This window comes from Pan paniscus, chromosome 7 (assembly GCF_029289425.2).
Source record: "Pan paniscus chromosome 7, NHGRI_mPanPan1-v2.0_pri, whole genome shotgun sequence".
Classification (NCBI taxonomy): Eukaryota; Metazoa; Chordata; class Mammalia; order Primates; family Hominidae; genus Pan; species Pan paniscus.
The window spans coordinates 15420726-15433211 of NC_073256.2; the positions used below are offsets into that span (position 1 = coordinate 15420726).

The window sequence follows — 12486 nt, forward strand, 5'->3', positions numbered from 1 at the left end:
CTGGGCGCGGGGAGCCGGGCGCGGGGCTCCGAGAGCCGTCGAGGCGGGGAGGGGGCGGTGTGTCGGACCCGCGGGGACGCCCCGAGGGCGTCAGGGTTGGGGGCGGGGGCGAGCGGGGGTCGTGCCGCCCGCCGGGGCCGGAGCGCTGGGGACCCCAGGGACAGCCTGTGCTCGGGGGTCGCGCGCTGCGCTCCTCGCCGGGCTCCGCGCATCCCTGGCCGCGCTCGGGGGTGCCGGGACCCTGGGCTCCGGGGGTGCGGGAGCGCACGGGGCCGCGGAGGTGTGAAATTCTCCGCTCTGCCTGCCCGGGGTGGAGGGGGCACAGCCTGGGGGGTGCCGGCGGGCCAGGGGCTACGCGCCTAGCTCCGGCGGGGCAGCTGCGAGCGAGTGGGGGCGGCGGGCAGCAGACTGCATCCCCCTCCCCCCAAGCCCGGGTGGAAACGCCGACGGGGACCGGGAATGAATGAAGGGTGCCGGGCTGGGCTGCGCGCACGGGGGCTCGCGGGGGCGGGGGCGACCAGGAGGGGGCCCTTGTGCCAGGCAGCAGCGGCTGCCGAGACCAGGCGGAGTGGAGGGTGCGCGCAGCGAGGGGGTGGCCGCCGCCCGGCTCTCCAAGTGCGAGCGAGGAGCACGGGGGCTTTTTTAGGGGTGGTTGCTAAGCGAGGCGCTACCCAGCGCAGGGTTTTGTAACTAAGCCTCCCCCGGCAGCGGCTGTTGCTGTCTCCGGCTCCTTCGCTAACGATTGCAGGAGAAATAATGAGGATGTAATTATTACAGCCCTGCGCGGAGGGCTGGGGGGCGGCGGACGCGGGCTCCTCTGCCTGCGCGCCCAGGTGGGGCTGGGCTGGGCTGGGCTGGGCTGGGCTGGACTGGACTGGACTGGACGCCTCTCCCCGCCCGGCCCTCCCTCAGCGCGCGGCGTGTGCGGTGCCCGAGGCTTCGGAGCAGGCTGGACCTGGGAACCCGGGGAGGGGCCTGGAGGAGAGATAGTTGGGCGAGGTGGGCGCCGGCGAGAAGGCGGAGCCCCTGGACAGCGTAGGTTCGCAGGTGGAGAGCGGGCGCGGGGGCGAGGGTGCGCGGCGGGTCTGCGATGCGCGTCGGAAACTCGCGGCCCCCGGTCCCGGCCCTGCGCGCTTGGAGCCCGGGTCCTTCCAGCCCCTGCGCGACGCCGCCGCCGCCGCAGCCGGTGAATGGCGATCCCGGCCACGGCTTGGAATTGGAAATTCGTGACTTATCGGCAGCACCGGTCTTGTATCGATTAAAGATAAAGCGATCAGCAGTGAATTTATCCTTCGTGTGGATGAACTCGGCCAGCCCGGGCTGTGGGGGGGTTGAGAACTGTAAATATTCTCCAAAGCGCCGCCGCTTCTCCCGTCTTCCCGGACTCGAGGCTGGAGGCAGCTCCGGCGACGCGAAGGGGAGTACCCCCCGGAGAGGTCGGGCCTGGGGCGCGGCGGACAGAGACCCGGTCCCAGAGCCTGGCGGAGCCCGACAATCCGCTCTGTCAGGAGGAATCTCATCAACAGCCCGTGAATTAATTGTCCTTGCAGTTGGGAAATAACCCGGTACCTCGGCGTAGCCCGAGGGAGTCCAGCAGGCTCTCCAAGGATCCTTCCCCCGGGTCGCCAAGCTGCGCTAAACCCCGGCCCCAGCGCACCTTGGAAGGCACATTTTGGCCTGAGGTGAACGCACCTTACACCATTTTCATTTTACTTCCTTTTCTCTGAGAAAAGTAATAGATAACCAAGGCCAAAAATGGAGAAATGATGAAAAAATGGTAATTCTTGGCAGGTCAAGTTGTTACTCTGGGTTTAAAAAAAGTCATTAATCAGGATTTTCCAGTAGCCAAATTGTCTTGTGCCGGCAGCTGGGTGACTCACAGATTTGGCTCCAATAGTAATTGTAGAGTGTGCGTACCATTTCCTTCTGGATGGTGTGACTTTTTCATTGCTTGGAAGAGAACACATTAGAATATTTTATCCCCTACATCTGGCAGCATGGGGAGCAGGCTGTAGGCAATACTCTGTCCAAGCACATCTGGGCGGGGAGGCCGTGGAGGGACCGAGGTGACACAGAGCCGGCCCTGTCCTCGGTTCTGTCTCGGGTCACCTGAGGCATCTTCACCGCGGCAGCTCAGGCGCATTGGATCTGCTCTCAGTGATGACCTGGGACGCATCCTGCCTCTGTGCGCCATTCCTGCCCCTTCACTGTCACTCCTTGGTGATCGCCCGTGTTCTTGGGTAAGCAGTAGAGAGGCACAGAATGGCTTCCTCTGTTGATCTACCGCGTCAAATCTGTATATTATAATTTCAGGTTAAAGGGTAAGAGTTGTAAGCAAAATGAGTACTACGTCAAATAATTCAAAGGAACGAAGTAATTAAAAGTAAAGTTTTCTCAGCACGAAGATGTTTTCTCAGATAAGCATTCTAAGTCAACTTTTCATAGTATTCAATGTCTATTTGTTATTCTTCGAAAGAACTTTGCACTTATGATTGTCCGAAGTGGTACAGCTTGAGACAGAAATAAACATGTATTTATTTACCAACTTTTTATATGCCTTTTGTTACTTGTGATTTAAATGGGTTAATTCGATTTTTAGTTTTGTAGAATTCAGATCACATGACATTATTTCTCCCCAGTGACATACATGCCCTTCTGTGGCAATCTATTGCTTCTCTTATTTGTGTCTACTTATTTCAGTTTTGAAATTGGTAGAAATTCCAAATTAAATATTAAAAGCAAAAATAGGCTTCGTGGAATTTAAATTACATTGGATTCTGTGTACCCAGAACCCAACTAATTCTGTGTACCCAGAACCCAACTAATTCTGAAACTAAAGTGCTCTAATATCTTTTTAAGGGTGAGAGGATTTTGTTTTGTTTTGTTTTGTTTTGAAGATATCATCTTCCATAATGTTGAAATTGAAGAAATGCTATAATTTTTTTATTATATAACCGTATTTGAGGAAAAGCTTCATGACTCCTCAGTTATCCCAGGAGGTGAATGATGTATATTTTGATTATAGATTTTAAAATGAAGTTAATTAAATATTCTATTTATTGACCCTCAGGACGGATGCTCCATGGTCATTCATTGGATACAATAAAAATAACTATGATTCATCATTTTGGCCAGATGGGAGTCATATTTAGAGCATTGCCAGCATGTTGGTTATAAAAGAATTATAGGCTGCCATACAGGAAGTTAGTGGGCACACTTTCTATGCAGTTAAAAATTATTCTTAATCAACCGTAGTTTTACCAACTAGTTTTTATCATACGAGGCTTTCTAGTGCCACTAACTTCTTAAATATGTTTTGTTGTTTCCTGGGTACTTGTGCATACAAAAACTGAGCATAGTGATTTCACGTGTGCTCATGACAAAAGACTTTAATTTCTAGGGAAGTTAAGCAGATGGGCTTTGGCATTGACCAGGCATGGGGTCGTAGGGTGTGCAAACTCTAGTTTAAATCTTGCATCTACTGGTAGCCACCTTTCCCTTCCAAGGCTTAACAGCAGTAACAAATTAATCTCCTCAGCAAAGGCAGTAGGAGCTCATCTGTAAACCTCTGTTTTTCTTTTTTCATGTCATTCTTCTGTGCACTGACTTCATCTGCCTATGAAAATCTTCTCCCAGTCCTCAGGTCATGGGCCTTGACATGCAGTCCCTTAACTTTAGCTCCAGGAGAGGGGCCTGGCTGTTCTGACATCCCGGTGATTGGTGTCCGCTGCAGGTGCACCTCTCCTGACTTGATGGCAGTGTCTTCATGTGGAATGTCAGTTGCCTTAGTTCTGGAACTGTCCTGTCTGTATTTATTGGCGGGCCTTCAGGAGTTGAGCTTTCTAGAACCGTTACTGCAGACTCTGGTGTATTTGCAGTTCAGTGTACACTTCCCTTTCCAGGCAGCAGCCAGCTCCCCTTAGAGAACACCTGCCACCTCATGGGGTTGGCTTGGCGGACCCTACTTCCCGTCAGAGGTGGCTCCTGACTGGCCGGAGCCCTAGCTCCCTCTCAAGAGCAATTGGATGAGTGAAGAGCGGGAACTTTCAAGGAGAGGAAAGCTTTAGGAAAAACAGCGGGAAAGGTGTAAGGCCTGCAGTTGTGGCATCAGTGCACAGCCTTGCAGGGATGGCCTGTCTGGAAATGACACCTTCCTCATCTGTCTGTGGAGGAGAAGGGCGGCTGTTATGCAGAGCCTGAGGATGCTGTTGGAAGCTCTGAACTAAGTTATGCCTGAACCATCATTACCCCGTGACTTTCAGTTACATAAACCAGGAGATTGTTTCTTTGAACTGAGTTTTCTGTCCCTGACAAGCAAATGGGATGTATGGGTTTTTAGTTTCTTCAGACATTTCCACATTAAACCTCTTGTTGCAGGGAAAGGCTTGTTCATCTTCAGGTACTGTTTCTTATATGGTACATTGTGTGTATCGGCAGGAAAAAAAGAGAAAAATTTAAATCAACCATTTTAAACAATGAATAAACATTTGGAACCAGCCCATCTGTAAACTTGTGTTAAAAATTTTTAAAGTAACCTGTGAATCTGACTGATCGTTGTCTTTAAAATGTTTCATACTCTGTACAAAAGAAAAATGGGAATGATCTCAAGGGTGCATAGAGTATGTATTTTAAGTTAGGCGGTATTGAAAAACATCCTTTTGTGTGTAATGAATGTTTGTCCTGTGACTTTTGCACAGCATTGCAAGTGGCTTTTTAGAGACAGGGTCTCCCTCTGTCACCCAGGCGGGAGTGCACTGGCATGATCATAGCTAACTGCAGTCTTGACCTCCTGGGCACGAGTGATCCTCTCACCTCAGCCTCTCTAGTAGTTGGTGTATGCCACCGCACCCAACTAATTTTTACTTTTTTTTTTTTTGGTAGAGACGGAGGTCTTGCAGTGTTGCCCAGGCTGGTCTTAGATTCCTGTCCTTAAGGAATCCTCCTGCCCTGGCCTCCTCAAGTGCTGGGATTACAGGAGTGAGTCACTTTTCCCAGCTGCATTTGGCTCTTTATTTGACCTCACCGTATTTCAGTTTTCTCATCACTAAGAGTGGGGCCAATGCAATATTAACTTGATAGGGTTAAGGAGGATTAAATGAATTGATGACTGTAAAGTGATAAGAATGGTGCACGTAGTAAATGCTGGATTAGTCTTGACTGTTTTTATCATGAAAAAATACAATTGAGGCCTACTTTGAGTCAGTCCACAATGGAAGTTATCAAGCCACTCTTTGATTTCTCTCAAAACTCTTTTATTTATTATTTCTGGTCTTGTTTTACTTTTTTGTATATCTCTTGCCACTTTCCAAAAAGTTTTGGACCCAACTTAACCACAGAAGGACAAGGGAAAAAATGCTAATTAGAAAATAGAAATAGAAAATCGGAAGAAACAAATGTGATAAGCATGAGGATGGACATAATTCTCTGGGCATCACTGAGCTTCCAGGGAGTCAAGTCAACAAAACCCAAAACCACAAAGCCATGTTCAACCTCAGGATCATGCTTTCAGGGTAGACATTGCATACTCATTTTTTGGTGAAGATAAATTTTCTCTGGCACTAACTTGTAAGAGATGTTCTGAGGGTAGATCTTATATTCAGGGGCTGGGGTTGTGTAATATATAACAGTTAAAAATACAGAAGTATTTTTTAATGATTTTGTCTTGATTTGGTTTCTTTGAAATAAACCAAAAGCAAAACTCACATGCACAACCTACCCTCAGCACTGATGACCTCTTCTTGGTATTTATTTACTTACTTATTTAGATACGGTCTCACTCCTGTGTTTCAGGTTGCAGTGAGTGGCATAATCATAGCTCACTGCAGCCTTGACCTCCTGGGCTCAAGCGATCTTCCCACCTCAGCCTCCCGAGTAGCTGGGACTACAGGCGTGCACCACCACACCCAGCTAATTTTTTGTATTTTTAGTAGAGATGGGGTTTCACCATGTTGTCCAGACTAGACTCTGACTCCTGGGCTCTAGCCATCAGCCTACCCCAGCCTCCCAAAATGTTGCGATTGTGGGCATGGGCCACTGCGCAATGCCTTTTGCTGGTATTTGCATGTGATTTCCGTGGCCGGGTCTTCATGTCTGGATCACTCACTAAGCTACTGTGGTTTAGGGCTGAAGACGTGGATTCACGTCGTGTGTCCTGCAGACAACAGCAGTTTCTCAAGTTTCACGTGCCTTCACGTTTCCTCTGAGTCTTTGCATCTAAATGCCCAGACACCTGTTTTAGCTGAAGGTAAGTGACTGTTGGTCTGGTGGCCGTGGCAGTCTATGGATGGAGCCATCATCGTGGTTCTCTCAGACCCAGCGCCGCTTCCCTCTTCTGTCTCTCATCTTGTGCGTTGGGAAGAAGTGCTCGTTCGCTCAGCAAGCTTAGAGGCAGCGTCTCCTCTCCGCATATACCCCCGACCCACGAGATTGGGTTGGGAAGGTTTCTCTGTGCTCTGACTGTTAGGGTGACACCTCTCACCACCTTGTAATTCCCACTTTCCTTGTCTTTGATGTTTTGGAATAGCCACTCTGTGAGGAAGGGTCTTGATCACCCTTGAACCCTGGCCCTGGGTCGCATCTAATGATCTGAATGGCTGAAGGTGCAGAAGAGGGGCTGACGCCTCCTCGAGGTACAGATTCCCCAGGCCAACCTGCGTCCCTCCCTCTTCTCCGGCCATGTCGCCCTTCCGGGGTGCTGGCAGTCTGCTCCCCACGGTCACTCCCTGCCTCTTCTCCGGCCACATCACCCTCCCGGGGTGCTGGCCGTCTGCTCCCCACGGTCACTCCCTGCCTCTTCTCCGGCCACGTCGCCCTCCCGGGGTGCTGGCCGTCTGCTCCCCACGGTCACTCCCTGCCTCTTCTCCGGCCACGTCGCCCTCCCGGGGTGCTGGCCGTCTGCTCCCCACGGTCACTCCCTGCCTCTTCTCCGGCCACGTCGCCCTCCCGGGGTGCTGGCCGTCTGCTCCCCACGGTCACTCCCTGCCTCTTCTCCGGCCACGTCGCCCTCCCGGGGTGCTGGCCGTCTGCTCCCCACGGTCACTCCCTGCCTCTTCTCCGGCCACGTCGCCCTCCCGGGGTGCTGGCTGTCTGCTCCCCACGGTCACTCCCTGTTCCCTGCCTGGGCTGTGCCCCAGCAACACTCTGGCTTCACCCACACTTGACGGTGCTTTTCATTCTGTCTTTTCCTCATGTCTGTTCTCTCAAACCTAGTTGGAATGCTGCTTCCCCGGCCCCGACGCCTGAGTGAGGTCATGCTCCCAGCCTCCGAATTACTCGCTTGGGCTGGGTCCCGGCTTCCCCATCCCCCCGTCTGTCCACATGCTGTCCTCAGTGCAGCAGAGATGGCGGGAAGGGGTAGCCCAGGCCATCCCCACACCTGCCGCGGGGTTTTAGGCCATGTCACTGGATAAACAGTTGCATGAACTCGTAAATACACACCGTGAACGCCTCGTTACGCCACCGTCCCTTCTCCCGCTGCTTCCGAGTTGTGGGTGCTGGAGACAAGCACAGCGGCAGGTTCTTTACCTTTTTTCTTGGTCTTTAATATGAAACCTTTAGCTCTTTAAAAATAATTTCCATTTTGTAACATTCTTTGTAATATTTTGACATTCTGAGCAAATTTCCAAACTTCTGTTTTCTGACTATACTATATATAATTTAGAAATTTGCATAAACAATTGAGAGTTGTAGTTTCAGCCTTTTGTTGTGGCCATTTTAGAATGAAGCACTACTGGGTCTGAAACAAAATGTTCTAGGTTGTCACTATAATTAGATTCAAAGTTTTATTTTTGTTGGTGAAACTTGAGTTCCGTAGTTCTTTAAAGCAACCAAACAGTATTTCCCAGTCTTCAATTTATCCAGCTACTTGCTTCTCTAATGGTATTTTCTCAAGAGTCGCAGCACTCAATTTTAAAAAAACTCTTCTTTGCATGTAACTGTCCCAGCAATTTCACTTCTGGAAACTTTTCCTAAGGAAATAATCATGAATTTACAGCAAGTTAGCTAAGTGGATGTTCCCTCCAGTTTTGTTTCGTAGTATAATATTGGAAAACAGCAGTAACAGGATTGGGTATATTCATGGTGATACAGCAATGTTATAAAAAATACACATCCACAAAAAGATGGAAGTTAACTACCTAATTCTATAAGAAGGTGTTCATACCATATTAAGTAAAGAGAACGGACTATAAGACAGTATGAATACTTTCATCCCATTTCCCTAAAGCTACTGAGTTTGGAGCATAAAGACCAGACTGGAAGGATACCGACTCCAGAATGAGGAACCCTAGAAGCCTGATCACATCTCCATCTCACTCAGTGCCAGGCCACCTGCCTATGGGGGTCCGCACCACCCCTCACGGCCCGCTCAGGCCAGCCAAGGTCATCCCCTCAACACTCTGCCCCCGTCACCCAGGCCTCCTTGCTGGTGCCTGAACTTCAGTGATTGTCCTGGTCGGGGCCCGTGTGCCCTGCAGGAAGGCCAGGGTTGCATCTCTGCTTTCCTCCAAGCCTTCCCACATGTGGAGCTTCTCAGAGAGACCAGGCCACAGTGGGTGCCATCCCTCCAGTGCTCCCGGCTCCCTTGCCTTCTCACACCCCATTCGACTTATTTATTTTCGATGTTTTCTGATCATATCTGGCATCTGTTGAATGCTTCCTATGTGCTGGGCACTGCTGGGCGAGTTACTCACATTAACTCATAGAATTCTCATGCCAGCCCTGTGAGGTCAGTGCTGGCATTGTCTGCAGGCTGCGGATGAGGAAACTGGGGAAGAGGGGTCAGATGGCGCACTGGATCCCGTGTGGGGTCACACAGAGCCACAGGCCACGTCGGCAGGGGTCTCCAGAGCTGGGGGCGCAGCCTCCACCATCCAGTGCCACGGGCTGGGAGAGAAGATCTGTGGGATAGAGGGCCGTCCACTGTGGTCATGGCAGTGTCCCCGCGCCTGACACCTTGCTGGGCATGAGCGCCTCATCTGCTGAATGAATGTGGATCAGAATGCCAGCTGCACACTGGCAGGTGCTGAGGTGGACAGTGGTTTTGATTTTCTGTTTTTGTTTTTTTTTGCTGTATCAGAATACTTTTGGCTGCATGTAATAGAAAGTCCCACACAAAACAGAAACTGAGGATTTGTGCGTTCTTACCACAAAGCACCACAGCCGGGCATCCTCAGCAACCAGGTTCCCGCTGTCTGCTCTGTGGCCTTCACCATCCCGGTGTAGCCCCTGCTGGCTGCGGACGCTGGCCCTGAAGGCATGATACGAGGACGTTGCCCCTGTTAGGGTGATGTTGGCCCTGCAGGCGTTTGCAGTAAGGAAACCTTACTGTGAGTTCTCGGGAAGACCTCCCCTCACATCTCACCATGTCCGAGCCAGTGGCTAGGAAGGGAAATGGGCCCCTTGCCCTGGGCCTGGGGTGGTCTTACTCGCCCTCCCGGCCTGAGCTGTCCTGGTTCTCGGGGGGCTGGGGAGAGCGACACCGGAAAGCCAGCCTGTCCTAGAGACCAGGAGGCTCTAGAGGGTGAGGGGCTGCCGGGCACTGCCCCGCCTCTGACTGCTCTTCTGAGTTTGTGTACTACCCACCGCGTCTCATACTTCTGAGTCTTACGGGACTTCTTTACGTTTTCATTCAATAAAAAGACTGCAAGATATCATAAAGCAGACAGGGAAGGAGAAACCTCCTCTGAAAACCATCGAGCCACAGTGACAAATGCACCATTTACCGTGCTCCGCGCCAGTCACGCGATGGGCTTCTCCGCCGGGCCTCGCTTAGGCATCTTTGGTCCCAAGTTCCAGAAACAAGCTCTGGCTGACGAAAAGCAAGGCGGAGAGGCTGGGACAGGCCACGTTCCGGCCGAGGGGAACGCGGAGGACACAGGCGGCTGGAGGGTGACCTTCGAAGTGGGACGGGGCGCAGGGCGGGGGTGGGGGGCTCTGCAGCAGTATGAGGGGCTCCATGACGGGACGGGCAGGCTGTGTGGCAGGATTGGGTGCGGGGGCTCCAGGATGGGGCAGGGTGGGGGCCTCTGTGGTGGGATGAGTGTGCTCCATGGTGGGATGGGCGGGTCTGTGGTGGGATGGGCGGGTCTGCGGTGGGATGGGCGGGCTCTGCGGTGGGATGGGTGGACTCTGGGGGGGCTCCGTGGGGGACTCAGTAGTGGGATGGGCGTGTCTGTGGTGGGATGGGGGGCTCTGTGGCAGGCTCTGTGGTGGAACGAACATGTCTGTGGTGGGATGGGCGAGTCTGCGGTGGGATGGGCGGGTCTGCGGTGGGATGGGCGGGTCTGCGGTGGGATGGGGGGCTCTGCGGTGGGATGAGCGGGTCTGCGGTGGGATGGGGCCGGCCTCTGTGGTGGGATGGGTGGACTCTGGTGGGGGCTCCGTGGGGGACTCCGTGGTGGGATGGGCAGGCTCTGGTGCTTTCTGTCTCTGTCTCGCTCCTCCAAGACTGAGGTCCACAGAGCCAGCTCAGCTCAGCCGCATGCTCCAGGTAGCCACAGGGGTGCAGGGCCCCTGGGTGGGAACAGAGTGGGCCATGTGGGCGTCGCTGGGTCAGCATATCCCACACTGTGACCCGAGGAGGAAGCCCTTACCTGGCATTTGTTTTCTCCCAGAAAAGCACCAGAGTCCAAACCATAGAGGAGCCGAGAGATAGAATATCTCGTATCATTTACCACGCACTTTAGCTTTTTAAAAAGTGCTTACATATATTGGGTGACATCCAGCCCCGCAGTGCTGTGAATTTGCAAACGGCCTCACTGAGGAGCTCGTGGTGGCACACAGGTGCTCTGCACTGCCCATCAGCACCTGCCTGCTCCTTAGAGTCCTCCTCTGCAGTGGACTGGGATGCTCTCGGAAAGCAGCCAGTGGCTTCCCAGTGGACAAGGATGGGCGAAACCCCGGGGTTACTGCTTTGTTGTGCGGCGTGGAGACCTTTCCTTGGCTGCCAGATCTTTGCTTTCTGACAACTTTTATTATATTTGTTACATCTGTTGAGATTCTTCTCACCTACAATCTATTTTGCTGTCTCTGTATCTGGTGGTATAACGGGAGGTGAGTAGGCTACTTTTGTACATTTTCTTTTCTTTTTTCTGTATGTGAGAGAGGGCCTTGCTTGTTACCCAGGCTGGAATGCAGGGGCATCATCATAGCTCACTGCAGCCTTGACTTTCTGGGCTCAAGTGATATTCCTGCCTCAGCCCCTGAGTAGCTGGGACTACAGGTGCACACCACCACACTTTTTATATTTTCAGTAAAGCTGGGGTTTCGCTATATTGCCCAGTCTGGTCTCAAACTCTTGGGTTCAAGCAGTCCCCCTGCCTCGGCCTCCCAAAGTGCTGTGATTACAGGCGTCAGCCATTGCACCTGGCCTTCTTTTCTTTTATTTCTGGTCTTTTTATCTGCTAAGTATTTAGGAGCTAATTAATGTATTACAAGTCAGCAATAATTCCATGACCTAGAAATTATTATAGTTTATTGGTGTGTTTCTTTCCAGCCTTCTCCTAATTATTTTAAAAATCAGAATTGGAAATTACCTTGTTTTTTTTTCACTTTATATTCTTTTCTAAGAATTTGCCTGTATATTCAAGACATCCTTTTATAAGTTAATTTTCATCGATGTGTAATATTCCCATATGGAGTGTGATTAAAACTTTCCCCTATTGTTTGACATTTCAGTTACTTACAAAAATGTTTGGCCATTGTTCTGTGGTTAATGTATTTTTTTGAATATTTTCTGAAAATGTAGATCTTTTTTTTCTCCAGTCAATTCCTAGGAACAGAATTATTGATTAATGGGTGTGTTTAGTTTCCTAGGGGCTGCTATAACAAGTTACCACAGATCGGGTGCCCGAAACGGCAGAGCGCGCTCTTGGTGCTGGAGGCTGGAAGCCTGGAGCCAAGGCATCCTGGGGCCTGCTCCCTCCAGAGGTGCGGGGAGGGTCCCCTCCTCTCCCAGCTTCTGATGGCTCCAGGCATCCTGGCTTGTGGCCTCATCACTCCAGCCTGCTTCTCTGTCTCCACGTGGCCTCCTCCTCTTCTCCTGGGGTCTCCCCTTCCATCCATCTCAGATCTCTCAAGCAGGACACATGTGAGTGCAGTCAGGGCCCACTCAGAAAGCCCCGGGTTATCCCCTCATCAAAGAGCCTTAGTTCATCACCTCTGCAAAGCCTGTCTTCCAAACACGCTCACATTCCTGGGTGGAAGGGCTTTTCCTGGGTCTCCCTAGGGCTGGTTAGGCCGGATCATGGGCGAACGTTCCCGAGTCTGGAGGCCATTGCCAGAGCTCTCTCTAGACACGCGCATCCACCCTGGCACCACCCGTGGGCACTGGCCGTGCCGCATCCTTGCCACACGAGGGGAGGTCAAGGCGATTGTGCAGAGTGGGCTCAGGGAGGACGTCACAGGAAAAGTAACAAAAGAAACCAAAATAAAAAGGAACAGAAATGGATCGATTGATCTAACGAAAACATTTCGAATCTTTTCTAT

General features: G+C 51.7%; 1 protein-coding gene across 4 annotated transcripts in view; it reads left to right on the top strand.

The window, feature by feature from the left end:
* DLGAP2 (DLG associated protein 2) overlaps positions 1 to 12486 on the top strand; it is a 1001683-nt gene that overhangs the window by 224 nt on the left and 988973 nt on the right. The gene's annotated exons all lie outside the window — the stretch shown is intronic.